The sequence below is a fragment of the Rhamphochromis longiceps genome, linkage group LG2, assembly GCF_057381845.1.
Source record: "Rhamphochromis longiceps isolate RC_006_pf linkage group LG2, R_longiceps_female_GT1.1, whole genome shotgun sequence".
NCBI classification, from domain to species: Eukaryota; Metazoa; Chordata; class Actinopteri; order Cichliformes; family Cichlidae; genus Rhamphochromis; species Rhamphochromis longiceps.
Window position 1 is genome coordinate 10,034,437 of NC_140558.1, and position 18,154 is coordinate 10,052,590.

At 42.0% G+C, this 18,154-nt stretch overlaps 1 long non-coding RNA gene and 1 pseudogene across 1 annotated transcript; both read right to left on the bottom strand.

Annotated features, from left to right (window-relative positions):
- Positions 1-7,656: 7,656 nt before the first annotated feature.
- Positions 7,657-9,169, bottom strand: LOC146676979 (TBC1 domain family member 2A pseudogene; annotated as a pseudogene).
- Positions 9,170-9,265: 96 nt separating this feature from the next.
- Positions 9,266-17,939, bottom strand: LOC146676980 (uncharacterized). The gene is made up of 3 exons (XR_014913109.1): positions 17,138-17,939; positions 9,463-9,663; positions 9,266-9,375 (listed from the first exon to the last, which is right to left on the bottom strand). It is a non-coding gene; the product is annotated as an uncharacterized LOC146676980 (long non-coding RNA).
- Positions 17,940-18,154: the final 215 nt, after the last annotated feature.

The window sequence follows — 18,154 nt, forward strand, 5'->3', positions numbered from 1 at the left end:
GTGGGGCTACTGTGCCCTACGTCATACAGCTTCAAAAGAGGAAAACAACTCTTTGAATCTAAGCCTTTAGAGTGGCAACCTGAGCTTTTGGCTCACAGGGATTACTTGAGAAATTCTTTATTTGAAACCTGTTCAGTATGACAGGAAATAACTAAAAGCAGAAGAGCAGATGTATTCAGGACGACTTCCTCTTGTTTGATAAGATAAGATAAGATAAGATAGAACTTTATTAATCCCTCGGGTGGGTTCCTCTGGGAAATTCGATTTAATCCCTCCTTTGAGCTGGTTCTTTGAGTTTGTGTGACCAAGGTTTTAGGTGGTCAGTAGTATTTCACAGAACCTGAAGAGGACGGTTAACCTTCCCCCGTTTCTGCATGCCACTCTTCAGGTGTGATATCATATCTTTGGTATTTGGAGATCTCGGCAGTCACAGCTAAAATGGTCTTATTTATTCTCCTGTGAAGTTTATAGGTCCATTTGTCAGAGCCTTGAAGTTGTTTCTTGCTTTTTACCCCTCAGCCATAAAAGGTTCACCTTTTAGTGACCTGAACTTCAATGTGAAGGTCAGAGGTCAAGTTTTCTGAAAATGTTGTCGTAGGTGCATCTGCTAGGAGGCTGGGGGTAGCACTTAAAACTTAACAACATTTTAATAACATGTTTGCATATTCTCTCCCGATTATTAACATCTCAACCCAGACTACTCTGATATTTTCTTAAGAACATCAGTGGTCAGTTTGATATAATGTCCTAAAATGTCCATTTGTATTTTTTATCGATTTTTATTACCCATAACGGTAAAAAGAATCCCAAATCTAGCTCTTTAAAGTTTAAAGACTTGCAACTTGAGCCAACCTTTAAGTCTGTGCACAGCTCTTTGAGTAATCCTGTTAACAGACCAACCAAACCAGTTACAGGTTATTTATTTTTATTCAGATGTGATTTTCTGAGCCTTGGCAGTGATCTTTCTTTAACATTGGAGTGTCTCTAACTCGTCCTCTACATGCCACCCTTCTCACTTCGGTTGTAGGTTTTAAATAAGGCAATCTGAGACTGTTTGCCTGCTTCCTCGGGCCCGGATCGGAGCAGATGAAGGGCCGGTGTTGTAGTAAAGTTGCATGTCCATGTGTCCCAGCTCCGTATTGCAGCGCGTCGTCTTCGTACGGTGTGAATAATCTGCTGTTAGATCCACAGCACTAAAAACTCTGACGTCTTTGTTTCCTTCGGATGTGACTCTTTGTCTTCATGAGGGACGGCTTCATAGCAACAAGAAAAAGTTAAGACTTTAGGCAACACAAGTTTAACTGTCAGGTGTAACACTAGTGTTTGTTTTCTCTGCAGTACGAAGTGGTTTGTAACATTGAAGAACTTTTTCTTTGGCTCTGGGTTGTTTTTTTATATTTATCATTTCTTATGTATATTTGTTTTTTAAGAAAAATAATAAAAAGGAAAATTTGAATCTGTGCTTGGTATCTTTCTTGACTTTCAAGATCTGTGTGTTATCATATCAGAAGGGAATATGATTGACAGATTAATCGTTTGGCCTCCGAAATGCCCGAAAATATCCAACAAATGGTCCCACGTGGAAATGTATGTACACAACCTGACAGGACACATTGGTGGTTATTTTTCTGTTGATCTGAACAATAATCTGTCTTCTTACCCTTTTGTGACACTTAAAATTTTTTTTTAGCCAAAATCCACATACTGACTGGCCGATTTATTAGGTACAACTGTTCAGCTGTTAACCCGTTTCAAATGAGTGCAACTCTAGACATGAGCAAGACGACCTGCCGAAGGTCAAAGTGTGGATCTGGATGTGGAAGAAAGATGATTTAATGGACTCGTGATGTGGTTGTCCATGCTAGACAGGCCGGATGGGTGGTGTTGATGTCAAATGACCTGACTGCCTCAAGCCAATACAATACCCCTACTTGTTAGGAGCTTTGGGCCCCTTGTTTATATAAGAATAAGTTATCATTTTAAGAAACACCAAGTTGATGTTCATAGAAGTACATACATACACACACACACACACACTATTGCTTACCTACACACATCAGATATTGATAACCTTTAACTGACCCCTGATCTCCTAACTGTTCCTTAGGCCTGACTCCGGGATCCTCTCGTACTCGCTGTCACTTTCATCCAGTTCGCTGTCCTATATTGAAACAATGTTAGGGTCTGATCTTGGATCAATGTTAAATTCTGATTTTGATTTTCCACCACGTTTGCACCCTTGGATAATATTGAAACAACAATAAAATCATCATTAAAAACCAACAGGACTTCACAGGTATTTCAATCAATAATAAACCACTGCAAATTACCATCAATACCTGTGAAAAAGACAACTGTGTATGATATAAAAAGAGGATAACCATTATCTGTTAAGCATTATGTTACAATTTAACATAATGTAAAATTGTAACATTGTACACATAATGTTACAATTTAACATAATATAACACTGTAAACAATGTTACAATTTTACATTATGGTAGAATTTAACATAATGTAAAATGGTAACATTGTAAACATAATGTTACCATTTAACATAATGTAAAATGGTAACATTGTAAACAGAATGTTATCATTTAACATAATGTAAAATGGTAACATTGTAAACATAATGTTACCATTTAACATAATGTAAAATGGTAACATTGTAAACAGAATGTTACCATTTAACATAATGTGAAATGGTAACATTGTAAACAGAATGTTACCATTTAACACAATGTGAAATGGTAACATTGTAAACAGAATGTTACCATTTAACACAATGTGAAATGGTAACATTGTAAACAGAATGTTACCATTTAACACAATGTAAAATGGTAACATTGTAAACAGAATGTTACCATTTAACACAATGTGAAATGGTAACATTGTAAACAGAATGTTACCATTTAACACAATGTGAAATGGTAACATTGTAAACAGAATGTTACCATTTAACATAATGTAAAATGGTAACATTGTAAAAAGAATGTTACCATTTAACACAATGTGAAATGGTAACATTGTAAACAGAATGTTACCATTTAACATAATGTAAAATGGTAACATTGTAAAAAGAATGTTACCATTTAACATAATGTGAAATGGTAACATTGTAAACATAATGTTACCATTTAACATAATGTAAAATGGTAACATTGTAAACAGAATGTTGCCATTTAACATTATGTTAATTATAACTAACGGATTTACTTTACCAAATGGACCATCCCGGCCTTGCCGTATTGGTCTATTTGATTCACCTTTGTTTTTATTGTTTATTTTATTTTCACTTGCTACACATAGGACAGACATGACTGGGGGAAAGAAAGGGGAGAAAGAAAGAGGGAAAGAAAAACAGCAGGGAAGAGGAATGGTGATAAAGGGCAAAAAACAAAAACCAACAAAACAAACAGACAAAAAATATATATATCAGTCACTTCAACTCAAAGAAGTCCAGACGCTTTTCTTTCCAAGCTCCTTTGACTGACTGTTAGGACAACTTATTTATTGCAAGCATGCAGTACAAGAATAACTCGATGTTTCTGACTTTGCATTACGAATTGTTTACCCACTGACAAACATTTCAAATGAAATTAAATTAAAAAACAATTTGTGGTAACCTGATTTTAATTCAAAAAGAATCATTAACAACACTTCTTGTAATGGTGTCAAAATCAGCCCAACTTTTATTTTCAAATGCAAAAAGTAAAAGAAAATGAGCCAACATACTGGACACATATAATTGTCAATATAATTGTTTATAAACAATTATACTGTCATCATTGTTACAGATATGGAAACTTTATTAACAATTTGTCCAAGTAAAAAAATGCCCTGCTAATTGTTGGGGTTTTCTCTCCTCTAGCCCTTTCCTTTAAGCTCTTCTTTACATCCCCCCACCCCCACCTTTTCTTTTTTCTTAATAATATAACAATAAAAACAATTGGCTGCATTTTAAATGTGTCAGATCAATGTCTTTATTCAAGAATACAAGAAATGGTAATAGCTGCATGTGTGTTTGTGTGTGTGCATAATATGCATACTTTACTTGTTGGATCCAAATCCCACAAGGAATCAAATAAAACAAGAAGACAAACAAAAACAAAACAAAAATATATTTCTCTCCCTTCCCAGGTCAGGTTCACAAAAGCATTGCAGCTCTTTATTCCTCTGGTACAGCTCCAGAGTCTGTCAGCCAAAAAGAAACTACTGAGGTTCCAACACCCAGTGTTTCTGTAAACACAGATGAAAATGAACAGTCATCCACATCTAAAAGATTTGTAGATTCGAGGGACCGGTATAATACATCTAGTACATCTTTGTTTAAACCTCAGAACACAAAAAGGGAACAAACCATTGTATACAGATTTAAAAGTGCGCAAAGCAACGAACAGTCACCCTCTGAAACAGCTGAGGTTATCACAACCATTGTTTCTGTAAATACACAGGAACAGTCACCCACCTCAAAAAGATTAGTATATTCAAGGGACCAGTGTATCTACTCTGGTCAAAAGAATCCATGCTTCGTACTGATGTCCACAATTCTTTTTTATTCCTCTCACAATCATGGAGCACCGTGAAAACTAGAAACGAGTAAAATAATATCAATAGCACATATGACATCCATCTCAGCCACTTATTTCTTTTCACAAGGTGCACAAGTGCTTAACAAATAACAGCATAATGTTTTTACCGTGTACGCCTTGTAAAACCAGTAGTAGAAAAGTTGTAGATTCGTGCTCTTGTGGGGGAGACGTATGTTATCCACCACCTCGATAGCTAGCCGAGAGTTTGAGGGTCACTAGAGCCGCCGAGAACGCATGAACTACTTACGGTAGGACGTTTTGCCAAAGTAAGACGTTTTGTCAGAACACCGAGTCCTCAGGAGGATGCAGCCCATGAATTTGGACACGATCTCAGATGCACTTCTGGTGTTGTCATGGCAACCCACACAAACATTTCAGCGTCAGCTACAATGAGGCGGAGCCCTTACTGGGACACTGAGCTCAGGTAGAGTGAAAGACAACATTTTTCCGCATCCAAAACAGCAGCGCTGTTCCTGTGACCTCTAGTAAAGCCTCTACTTGGGAAAAGGGAGTCTTTCATCAAAGCATCCTGCAGAAGTTGAATAAAAATATGCAAATGTTTAAATGATGCAACTTAATGAAGGCTGACAGCAGTTGTACTATTTTACATTGCAGCGAACAGGGGTGACCATTATTTTCAACGTTTTTACAGCATTTTTCACATTGAAAGTGAAATAATATAAATAATGTCTCAATTAAATTGTGTTAATATTTAAAAATACAAAAACTACAGCTTTGTTCACAAGCCAATAAAAATGTACTTGGGCCAGTAAAACTCAGAGCCACTAACCTGCATCTATAGCCTTGAGGATCCAATACTTATATGAGGGTATTATTCATGAGATCCACCTGATTTTTAAGCTTAAGCAATTGTGCTTCAGAGATTTAAGTGCATCTCCCTCTTGTGGTAAATAAAAATAACACTTATTCAGCACCTGGTTGTTGCGGCTGCATCAGGACACCAGATGTTCAGCCTCCATCCTGCATGCATGGATGGATGCATGGATGGATCAGTTTGTAGGCTGTGTGTGGTCAGCAGCAGGCTGCTGGGTGTGGACCAAGAGGGAAAGCCCAGCATGTGAAACCCATCAGCAGAAGGCCAGAATAAAGGTGCACAGACAAACGCAGCCCAGACACTCAGGCAGGACGAGTAAAATAAATGGCAGCAAACACAGTATGATGTGGTAAAATGTGCTTTCTTTCACAAACAGATAGCACAAACAAGAATCACAAGAATCTCCTTTGTGGTTTTTGTTTTTCTTTTGAGTACATTAATAAAAAGTTGAAATAAAGTGGCAATAAAATTCATGCACTGAAGACCACACGAAACCCTAATTCACCCTACTACCTGTTGCCTTCACATTCCATTTGCATCCCTTGTCCACAGAATCAAAAATGACCCTTCTTCACTAAAGATCGAACATAAAGCAATTGCATTTTAAATGGAAGCCCATTTTGCATTAAGAAACACTATCAGCAATCAGAAATTGTGTATATCAGAGTTCTCTGTTTTTACTGTCCTGAAAACTGCATTAATTCAGTGGATGCGGTTAGGTTCAAAACAACGTAATATAAGAGGGCAACCAATTCAATCTAAGAGGGATCCAATTTTTATCCATTCATGTACCAGCTACTGGCTTTTTGCTGTTATGTTCTCATATCGCATGAGAGTTTATTTGCCAGGTGTCAGAAGTCTAATAATGAATAAAGTTCAGGATATGCTTAAAAACTCACCTCAGTATAGCCGTCATCAGAAGGAAGTGCGCTTCACTGACTCATCAACTTGTCTCAGGCTTTCCACAAAGTTTCACAGTTGACCTTAAAGTAAGATGCTGCAAGCTTACCTTGCAGTGTATTACTTTTCAAGGTCTAAAGACCTTAAAGTGCGCTATAGATTGAAGTGATTTGAACTGACAACAGGGCTAATTCAGCACTTCAAGTTAACATCAATAAAAGTTTTTAAATTTATTCTGATTTCCGTTTGTTTTCATTGCCTGTGCTATCTGTTATTTAGTTCAAATTGTGGGTAGATAATGCTGTGCTGTCATGTGACCTGTTCTCTCATGTGTGCCTTTCTCTTGTTTTGTATGTATTTCTCGTTTGTTATTTATTCCTATTTTATTCCTGCAATTGGTATGGAATTCATTTTTTTTTTAATTGATCAGTGTTTTGAAATTAGATGTGATGAAGATGTGACCTTAATTTACAAAATCAACATCATGTTGGATTCAATGAGACATGAAACTAGTGCATGAAACAGGTCTCAGTAAATGTTCTCATAGACTGCAATACACTGCCCCCTGCTGGTCATTATAAAGTCTGCAGATGTCATTTGACATGAATGTCATATTTGTGAAACAAAATAAAGGACTCTGTAAAATAAATGAAAATCAAATATTTATATACAGAATATTTATGTACAAATGCTGAAAAAGACATTTGAACAAGATGCACACCCAGTAAAATTAAAAAAAAAAAGAAAAGTCAGTTTTATCATGTGACTATCATGCTGTCATTTCTGCACAATGCACTTTACACCAGATCAAAATAAAACACTGTGAGGTCGTTCTAACCGGAAGCCCAGAGAGCTTCGACAATGCAGCACAATGCCCTGAAGCATCAGCATCAAAATATACTTCAAGTACCAAAAAGTACTCATTGTGCAGAATGCCCTATTTTTGAATAGCTGGACATTTTAATTACTTTATCACCAGCTGTGACTACAGCTGATAATCAACCATGTTTCATAGGGATGTGACTACATTTAGAAATGTCACGCATTTTTAGGTATAAAGCAAAAGATGCAATGAAATAAATAAGCTATCACATATTAATCCAAATGAATTCACTGAAATACATCTGCACATTTCTGCAGCCTGACTTATTACACACGTGAACACAGTACACATTTGTTTACTGCAAGCTTGTTTCAGAGATGTGATGCAGTTAAATCTGTATGCGTCTGTTTCCTTGTAGTGTTAGTAGAGATGGTGAACCTGACACAATCCTGTGTTTGGTGTGAAGGAAACCAGTTAACAGCCGGTTTAGTGAAATTCTCTTGAACTCATGGAAAACTCATCGTCGTCTCGAAGTGAGCAGCTGAAGCGTCCCGTGTGATCAGAGGTCCTCGTCGTCCTCGCTCACCATGACGTCGAGCTCTTTCTTTCCGTACGACGCTCTCGGTGATGAACTCCTTGTGCTGCTCCTCCAGCTCACGCAGCTCCGCCTGCAGGCGCTCCAGGTGGAGCACTCGCCGGTTCCTCAGCAGCCGGCTGGGGAATGGGTTCATGTCGTTGAAGGCGATGCTGGTCAGCTTCCTGCATGGACACACGCAGGTGGAAAGGACTCGATCACCAACACAGAGGAACTGGAAACTGATCAGCTTGAGTGTTTCTGTTTTATGCTGCTTGATACTTCAGGTACTGCAGTTTGAGCAGGAAATACTGGACTGACTGGACCACATGTATCCGAGAGCTGCAGATACTTAAAAATCTTTAAATCGTTGTTACTGTGATCAGGGAAATTTAAACTTCTCACAAAATTTCAGTAAAAAGGGTTTGAAGCTCAAAGATTCAACAGCTACATCCGCTACACTTCTGAGAGTGTAACAGCTCGTAGATTAAGGCGGGTGGAGGCGAGTGCGTACCTGGCATTGGAGACGGTCTTTGTGAAGAAGCGTAGGTACTGGTAGATCTCCACGCTGTCGTGAATCTTCAGGATGTCGTCCTCTTTGTATTTGAACAGAGCCAGAGTGTATCTGAAGATCACCTGCAGCACAGACACGCATTTCATAACAGGACACTCACGCCACACAATTAATTGGAAACTTTGAGGAGGTGAGTCATAAAATTACTCTTTCAGTTGTGGTGCAGTTGGGCCCTTTACTCATTACAGCTCTGATCGATTTCCAATAAGCCACTTGGTTCCTCAGTTGCCAGATAATATTAACTTACTTGGTAGTTGAGCTTTAAGTTTAAATTAAACTTTTGGGTTGGATCTACGTGGCTGAAGCTGTTGTCAGCATTTATCCCTGTGTGGTATATATTTCTGTGTCTGAACTGTGATTTTATTTCCTGAGACAAACGATGTAAAAGCTGTGCTGCATTTGTCACATTGCAGAAACAAGCCCAAAGGCATTGTCCCGCTCATCGTCTGGATTTACGCTGCTTGTGGTAGACTGTGAGGTCGTTACTAGAATGATCTGCTTTCCCACTCCTATTTCATGTCACATGACAGTTCCCCATGCTTAGTAAACAATGTCTTATTACTCCTAAAATGTAAATAAAGACATCTAAAGGTGAAAACAAAATCATTTTTGTTTCCATGGACACTACTGTGGTGCATTCAAGTGTTGTCTGCATTTCTGTCATGGTGTGTTCGGGTGTATGGTACCTTGGTACCCTCATACAGGAAGGCGTCCCACAGAGGCATCAGGATGTCGCTGGGCAGACTCTCCACAAAAACCACCAGGAACCAGTTGAAGGTGACCAGAGAGACGTCAATGTTGTGATCCTCAAAGTGAGATGCCAGGCGAGGAAGCTTCTCCGCCATGAAATCCTTCAGCACGCGCTGGTCCGCCTGAGCACAAAGACTCACAGAGATCAGCCTCACTGATCACTAAAACAGATCACAGCAGGCAAGCAGGTGAGTGTGTCTGCTGACCTGAGAGGCCACCAGATTCTTGGTGTAGTAGTCCTGAGGCATGATGGCTTCCACGACTGCCACCAGACACCAGAAGGCGTCTTCGTCACTTTGGAGGACCAGCAGAGCGAGGGCCGCTAACCTGTGGACATTGATGGAAGGTGAGGTTCTGCCTGGAAGGCGGGTCCACATAAGAACTCAGATATAAAATTTATACTTTTGTTCTGACCTGTTGAGTACCTGGCAGTAGCCAATGGCAGGGTTATGCCCGGAGAAGGCCAGAAGGATGCGGCGGAGCTGCTGGAGGGCGGGGCTGGAGGGCGGGGCTGGACGGCGAGGAGAAGTGCTGATTGGTCGTCAGGGTTCGGTGAAGGTCCAGCTGGACCTGCCTGGAGGCAGGATTAGGAGCTGTCCGACTCTTCTCACACAGCTGGAAACAGAACAGGATTACTGAGTGCTCGCCAGCATTGCCAACAGGAAGGAGGAGGAGCCACCTGTGCTCAGGTGCGGATAAAGCACTCTGTTGGCAGAGGTATGAAAATGCGCAGTAAAATCTAACGTGCATAGCTAACTTCATCAACGACATTTTGGGAGGAATAATCACACATCAGCCTTCGGCCATTTTTTGATGAACGCATACGCCCCCTAGAGCGCGCTAACTTTATTAACAGCCACACAAATGTAAAGCACACATCAAACATAAATAAACCATTTGACTGTCTCCATAATTGAGAGCATTTTCTCTTCTTATTTCAACACCCCCACTTGCTCTCATATTATGATGCTCTTAAGTAAACAAAAAAAACAACAAACAAAAGGTTTCTTCCTCAGTACTGTATACATGTTCGTATACCATGTTAATGCCCAAACATAAACTTCTCAATCTTGAACAGCTTAACTTTTGTTGCAGGCTTTGTCATTACATCTGCAACCATCTCTTCTGTTGAACAATAATCCAGAGTTATTTTTCCTGCACTCACAGTTGATCTCACAAAGTTGTACTTTATGTCAACATGTTTACATCTCTGTCTCGTCACAGGATTCTTCGCCAACGCAATTGCACCCTGATTATCTTCATGAACTTTTGGCGGTGCATATTTTTGTCCATCAATACCTTGTAACAGTTGCATTAGGTACAAAACTTCTTGTAGGGTCGCAGCTAAAGCCATGTACTCCGCTTCACAGGTAGATAATGCAACAGTAGGTTGTCTTTTGGTTTTCCATGAGATTAAAGGACCATCTACAGACAAGCTTATGCAATAACCAGTTGTACTCCGTCTGTCTGTTACATCAGCTGCCCAATCAGCATCGCTGTATGCCCACAACCTCAGTTCTTTGTTGTCACATTTCCTGTAACACAGTTCTTTCTCGGTTGTCCCTTTCAGATACCTCAGTACTAGAGCAGGGCGATATGGCCAAAAATATTTATCACGATATATATTTGAAAATTTGCGATAACGATATAACTGACGATATAATTGATGCGAGACAAAATACAACTCCACAACATTACTAGCGCAAAAAGAAAACCTTCCATTTATTTTCACTTAAATAAGAAGCTGGTTTTTATGTACATTAAAGCTTTATAAAAATGTAACAGTGCAAATACAAATTCCTTGCTGAAAGTTTAACCAAAAGGCATTTCCAGTAGAAATGGGCTGACATATCCTGAGCATAACCATATATAATATCCACTGAAGTTAAAAAGAGGTGCTTTGCAAAATTAAACTGCAGTATGCAATACGTATTTTTCGGACCATAAGGTGCACGGGATTATAAGGCACATCAAGCGAAACAAAGCAGTCAGATAAATCAAACTTGATTAAACTCATTCTTCTTGCTTCCTCCACTTCTGTACCATTGATTCATTAATGTTGAATTCTCTGGCAGCTGCTCTATTCCCATGTTGTTGCAGTATATTAATGACTAACCTCGTATTGTGGATGGATTATCTCAGTTGTTCTCCTGACTGAAGTTTGGTCTGTTTACAGCACCCTGCCATGCGATTGCATTTGTCTCTAACCATGAGGAACCTTAACGTTAACTTTTATAAGTGGAAAAGTGTTAGTGTTCGTCCTCCAGCTTCCTGTTTATGTTATGCTAACATAGCTGTGTCGCTAGCGATTACGTAGCACATCATTATATACCAGCTAGCCCAACTTCAGTAACCCTACAAACGTCACTGCTGTTTAGTTTCCTGTCTTCATTTATGTTGGAAGTGATAGCAGAGCTGTACGTTTGATTTTTTTCAGAAATCTCTCAGTCAGAACATGCAATATCATGCTTAGGTAACTAGCGAGCTAACTTCCGCTAGCTTCCCGCTAACTTCTAACTCTGTTAAATGTAATAAATTTTGTTTTAATGGATGCCTGGAAGTTAAACTTCATAGTTACACCTGGTAAAGCAGCAATGCTGATCGTTTTATTAAAGATGAAAGAATTTAGACAGTTTTTAACGCTCAGTGATGCTGCAGTGTTCGTTTGAACTGAAGAATTAAGGAGTTTAGGACCCAGATTACTCCCAGATTTAAGAGCATCTTAGTCCGACAAATACGACAATAACGACGGCCGCTTGCATGTTCTGCAAAAAAATGTGCTTTGTCGTGTATCTGACGGACAAACACCAAACCAGTTCCACATCACTGAAGTTGCACCATTTTTACAAACCAATTCTGGTTCATCTGTTTCACTCAACAATCGGCCATGTGCGTATGAAAACAAAGGCACTGCGCATGCGCGTTTTACTCATATTCTATCGCGATATTTCATTTTCCTATTGTTGCCTAACATTATACCGGTATTACCGTGAACGGTATAATATGGCCCAGCCCTACTCAGTACATGTTTTACTGTAGTCCATTTGTCTTCAGTTGGCTCAGTAAAGTACTGTGAAAGTTTACTGACTATAAAACTCAAGTCCGGTCTTGTGCATGTAGCCAAATAGATCAGACTACCAACTGCCTCTCTGTACCTTTTGACATCACTCATCTTTTCTGCATCATCAGCATAGTTCAGTTTTTGCTCACAAGGTGTCTGTCTTTCTTTACAATCCTGCATGTTGAATCTTTCAAGTATTTTTTCCACATATTGTTTTTGTGACATTTTTACACAGTTATCACTCTGGTCAAAATCTATACCAATGAAATGTCTCAGTTTACCCAAATCCTTCATTTTGAATTTTGCTGCAAGCATTTTCTTCACAACAGTTAGTTCAAAAAAAGGAATACACTGCAAGGTAAGCTTGCAGCATCTTACTTTAAGGTCAACTGTGAAACTTTGTGGAAAGCCTGAGACAAGTTGATGAGTCAGTGATCCGCACTTCCTTCTGATGACGGCTATACTGAGGTGAGTTTTTAAGCATATCCTGAACTTTATTCATTATTAGGGTCTGTGCTGACGGACGTGGGTTACTGACCTGGCAACCTGGCTGCCCCTGGGTGGGTCCGGGATGGGCGTGAGGTTTTGGGGGCGCTCCGTCTCTGGGCTGGGGCCCGGGCCGGGCCTCAGGGGCTCGGGTCCTGGTTGGTGTGTTGCCGGGGTTGTGGGCGGGTGGGTGCATGGGGGCCCGGCCCTGGAGCAGGGTGCCGCCGGTGCATCGAGCCGCCTGGGGGGCTCTTCAACTGGTGGGGGGGATGGTCACATCTTGCAGGAGCTTTCTTCTCTCAGGAACTCTCTGCAGGAGGGGGAGATACAGGAGAGGTGGAGGAAGATCTCAGCCTGGGCGTTTACCGTCTTATGTAGTCTGGAAGATGTGTGGTTGGTGGGGTGGGTGCAGTTTTCTCTGTGGTGGGGTTGGGTGGACTGTCCAGGGCTCTGTGGAGCCGGGGGGCGCTACTGCACTGGGCCCCGGTCTGATGGGCCTGGGCCCCCCTTCCCTGGCGGGTCGCGGAGGGTGGGAGTGCCTACTGGGGTCAGCGGGGGAGCTGGCCCCAGGGAGGGGTTACCTGCCCCTCCCTTCCTTCCCTCCCCATCTCCAGCTGCCTCCCTCTTCCCGCTCCTCCACAACCACCCACACATGCAGGGCCTTGGAGTGGGGGTATGTCACCAGGGTGCAGAGGAGGCTACCCCCCCCCCCCCCCCCCCCCCCCCCCCCGGTCCCCTTCTGGCTGCCTCTGCCTCAATTTTATCCCACAACTTAGACATTCACATTATTCACACTCTCATTACACATACATATAGGATCTTGGGGGTGGGCACAATCACGGAGTCCAAATCACCATCAGGGTGTATACCTCACCCCTGACGTCGTTGCCCACCTCTCAATTTTAAATACACTTAGTCATTGAGGGTTAGCAGGAGGGACTATGCGCTTACCTGCTGCTCCTTGGCAGGTAGCTCCATGCCCTCCTGGGTTTTAATTGCACCTTAGAACACATATGCATCAACACTACAATGAGCGGGTGGAGGGAGGTTTGGAGTCTTCTCCCACCCCCATTCTCTGCGGCCTGCTGGAGCGGGAGGGCTAGTAGGAGGAGTTGGCCGTCCGACTGCGGTCTGGGGTGTGGGGCCTCCCTGCTGCTGCGGAGTCGGGGTGGTCTGCCTCTCCCCACCGCAGGGAAAAGGGTAACACCACCTGGGTCTGGGTGCAATTCCCCCCTCCAGGGGCAAGGGTACCTAGACCCGGTTTGTAGAGTACGCTTGGGGAGTGTGATTGTGTGTACAGTGTCTCTTTATGTCTGTCTCCACGTTGGTTGAGTGTGGAGTGAGTGCATATGAGAGCATGAGGGTGGGAATGGATGTTTGTGTCTGTGTGTGCCTGTATGTCTGTGTCTATATGTCAGGTTGGGTATCAGACGCCACCTCTCTGGGGACACCTCAGGCCCTCCAAGGTTTGGAGGCCTATCTCCACCCACCACCACTTCCCCTGCCGGTGGCGGACTCCCTCAGGTGTCGGTGTGTTGGTGGTTCTTTGTGTCTGGGGGTGGGCGTCCGGGTGCACACCGGCTCACTCCTTGGCGGCCGCTTGTCGGGGCCTGGGGCCTGGGGCTCGCTCGGGCCCCTTCGGAGGTGGGGTGCCCCCGGCCTCTCGGCCTAGGGCTCGGTCACTCAGGCGCAGCTGGGGGCCGGCGGAGCTCACGGGCGCGTCACTGCAACTCCCCCTGACTTCTGCTCCGCGGCTGCTGGGCGAGCCCTCATCTGGGACTCTCCTCAGCTCTTACTGGGACAGTGGCGCGGCTGCCCCTCTGTTGGTCTTCCATGGTCTCTTGTGTTCTGGGGGCCTCTGGATGTCTGGAGTTTTGATCTCCTCCATACCCGCTTCACACCCTGGAGGACGGGGCTGTGGCCCCCCCACACTCCCTAGCAGATCATTACATGGAGAAACCTTTGGAATGCAAGCATGCTGATCCACACAGGTATGCACACATGGGTATTCACAGACGCGGACTAAAGCTTTCTTGGCTGCTGCCTCAAAGCACACTGTGCGCTGTCTATCTTGCGTGCTGCACAATATCGTTTATTACTTAGTAAATACTGATATCTATGACTAGCTAGTTTATTGTGATGGTGCTTTGTTTTCTCTATTATTATGTTGCTCTTTGTTGTTTGCTGTCTCCTCTGTTTGTTTTTGTTTGTTTGTTTTTGGGTTTTTTTCTCCATACAGGTGACCCAGGAGTTTTTTTTTTTTTCTCTCTCTTCCCCCCCCTTCTCACCGTCTCTTCTCCCCTTTGGTTTTCTTTCTTTCTCTCCCCCTCTTTCTCTCATTCATTCCCCCTGTCCTATTTATTAAAAAAAAAAAAAAAAAAAAAAAAAATGACAAAGGATGAACTGAAGCTCTGCCATCACGTAATGTCGCATACTGCTGTTTCTGATGTCATTTAAAAAAAAAAAAAAAAAAAAAGACATCACTCATCTTTTCTGCATCATCAGCATAGTTCAGTTTTTGCTCACAAGGTGTCTGTCTTTCTTTACAATCCTGCATGTTGAATCTTTCAAGTATTTTTTCCACATATTGTTTTTGTGACATTTTTACACAGTTATCACTCTGGTCAAAATCTATACCAATGAAATGTCTCAGTTTACCCAAATCCTTCATTTTGAATTTTGCTGCAAGCATTTTCTTCACAACAGTTAGTTCACTTTCATCACTAGCAGCAATGATCAGGTCATCTACCCATACAATCAGAATCACCTTCTTATTTTCTGTCATTTTTGTGTAAACACAATGGTCAGCGGGGTTTTGCACAAAGTTGTTCTCACTCAGATATTCATGCAACAACTTGTTCCAATTCCGGCCTGATTGTTTTAGCCCATATAGCGACTTTTTCAACTTGCACACCAGTTTTTCATTTGTGTCGGATTTTACCTCATAACCCTCAGGTTGTTCCATGAATACCTCACAATCTATTGGTGCATGAAGATAGGCAGCTTTAACATCCATCTGGTGTAAAAGCATGTTTTCTTGTGCTGCCTTTTGCATCAACACTCTGATACTAGTCAGGTTAGCAGTAGGGGAAAATGTTTCTTCATAATCCACACCTATCCTCTGACTATATCCTTTAGCAACATAACGTGCCTTGTACTTCTCAGATCCATCAACATTGTTTTTGACTGCGTACACCCATCTACCCCCCACTGTCTTCTTACCCTCAGGCAAAGTGGTTAAGGTAAATGTGTCATTTTCTCTTAGTGATTGCATCTCTTCATCCATTGCACTGACCCATTTCTCTGAGTTAGATGAAGTTATTGCTTCCTTGAATGTTTGGGGAATGTTACACATTGCTCTGTAACAATAATCCATGTTTGTAAGTACTTGATCACAATCCTCCTTATCAGTAACATATTCACTTAAATACCCAGGCCTCTTTCTCACTCTGGAAGGATACCTTGCAGCCTCGCAGTCGAGTTCATTCTCCTGTGACTGGCTGCTCATCTCAGACATGCTTACTGGGATCTGTTCCTGAGTATCTGTGTGTTCTGTACTCACATCAGTCTGTTCTCTGGTCTTGGTGAACCTGTTTGGTGTCTCAAAGTCACCCTCATCATCTGGCACCTTGTCAGTCTGTGTTTGTCTCTCTACTCTTGTTTTAGTCTCAAACTTCACCAGTCTATGCTTCTGTACTTTCCCACTGCCCGGGTAGTAGACCATATAAGCTGGACTGTTCTTGTCATATCCAACAAAAATTCCTTTCTCACACCTTGAGTCTAGTTTTCTCTTGTTCTGCCTGTAGGCATAACACACTGACCCAAATGTCTGCATCCTGGAAAGGTTTGGCCTTCTTCCTGTCAGCATTAAATATGGTGTCTGTTCTGTGCGTCTGTTAAAACATCTATTCCTCACTACAGCTGCTGTTTGCACTGCGTAAGTCCACAACTCTTTAGGTAACTGTTTCTCTATTAACATACACCTGGCCATATCAAAAAGAGTACGCCAATTGCGTTCTGCAGTACCATTTTGGTGTGGTGAGTATGGTGCTGAGGTCTCATGCCTGATTCCATTTTTGCTAAGGAGTGCCTGATACTCATTTCCCATAAACTCTGTTCCATTGTCAGACCTGATACATTTAACTTGCCCATACGGGGCTGTATCAGCCAAAAACTTCTGTGTTGCTTTTGCTGTGTCACTCTTATTTTTCAGAAAATACACAAACACTGCACTGGAATAGTCATCAGTGAATGATAGTGCAAATCTATATCCATCTCTGGACTCTGAGTCTACTGGACCAGCTAGATCTGTGTGTACCAGCTCTAAGGCGGTTTTGGCTCGTGCATCAGGGTCCCTGTTTCTAGTTTGAACAAACTTTCCCTGTGTGCACACTTCACAATGCAAGACAGATTTGTCTGTTTTTCCTTTGATTGCCATACCATCAACAACCCCCTGTAATTTCTGAATGTCATCATAATTACAGTGACCAAGAATTTCATGCCATGTTTGCATGTCATAGCAACCCTTACACTGGTCTTTACCTTCAGTGTTTACTGTTTGTAGGTAGTACAGTCTGTTGTACTCATATATTGGGAACCTTGTACCGTCTTTGTGTCGCAGGGTGTCTTTTCCTTGCTTGAAGATCATAGTTGCTCCATTTGAGGTAGCTGCTTTCACAGAGAAGATGTCTTGTGGATACGATGGGATGTACAGTGCCTGTTTCAAGGTTGTTTTGTGGCACTGCCCCCTGCTGTCCATCAAGCAAAACTCTGCCTCCCCTCTTTGCTCTGCAACTCCAGTGCACTTGGTGCCGTCAGCCAACTCTACGTAGTGTGACTTGGGCTGGAAACTGTCGTCGAATCTCCTGAACTTCGTTATATCTGTAACTGAAGGAAACGGTTTCCAGGGCCTAATCCGTGGATCGACTTCCTTCGAGGCGTGGACGTCTATCAGCAGAGAATGTACCTTAGTCTGTAACACAGTCAAATATATTCTCAAGTAATATTCAAGCATGCCATTCAGCGTGTTAGTACGAGCTCGGGAGCAGCTTGGGAGAACAAGAAAACAGAGACTGCTTTAGATTGTCTTCCCAAAGTGACTCAACTTTATTCACAAGTACAACAGTTTATATAGAGGGTAAAATTCATGAGACAGCAGATTTATCAGTTTAAACCAGTACAGACCAAGATAAGGCAGCGTCTTCCTGCCCTTGGGTGAAGAAGCATCCTTTGTGTAGTGTATCAGTTCAGCTACAATTGTGATTATCTCAGCGACATATTTTCAAGGCACAAAACGAAGAGTTCTTACATTAGTGAAATCTGAAACAAACCATTTGGCCTTCAACAGGCGTCTCCTAAAAGATTAAGAAACTAATGTAGCTGAGGGAGTGATCTCTGTGGTATTTCAACCTTGTACCAGCCTGTGATTCTCACACATCAATTCTTGGGTCAAAGAGAAAAATAACTAAAACAAAGGGGCCTTATTGAATGACAGAGTTTTCCTGCATAATGTCACTATAAAACAATATCCAGTAAATGCTACCATGGTACTAAAATACC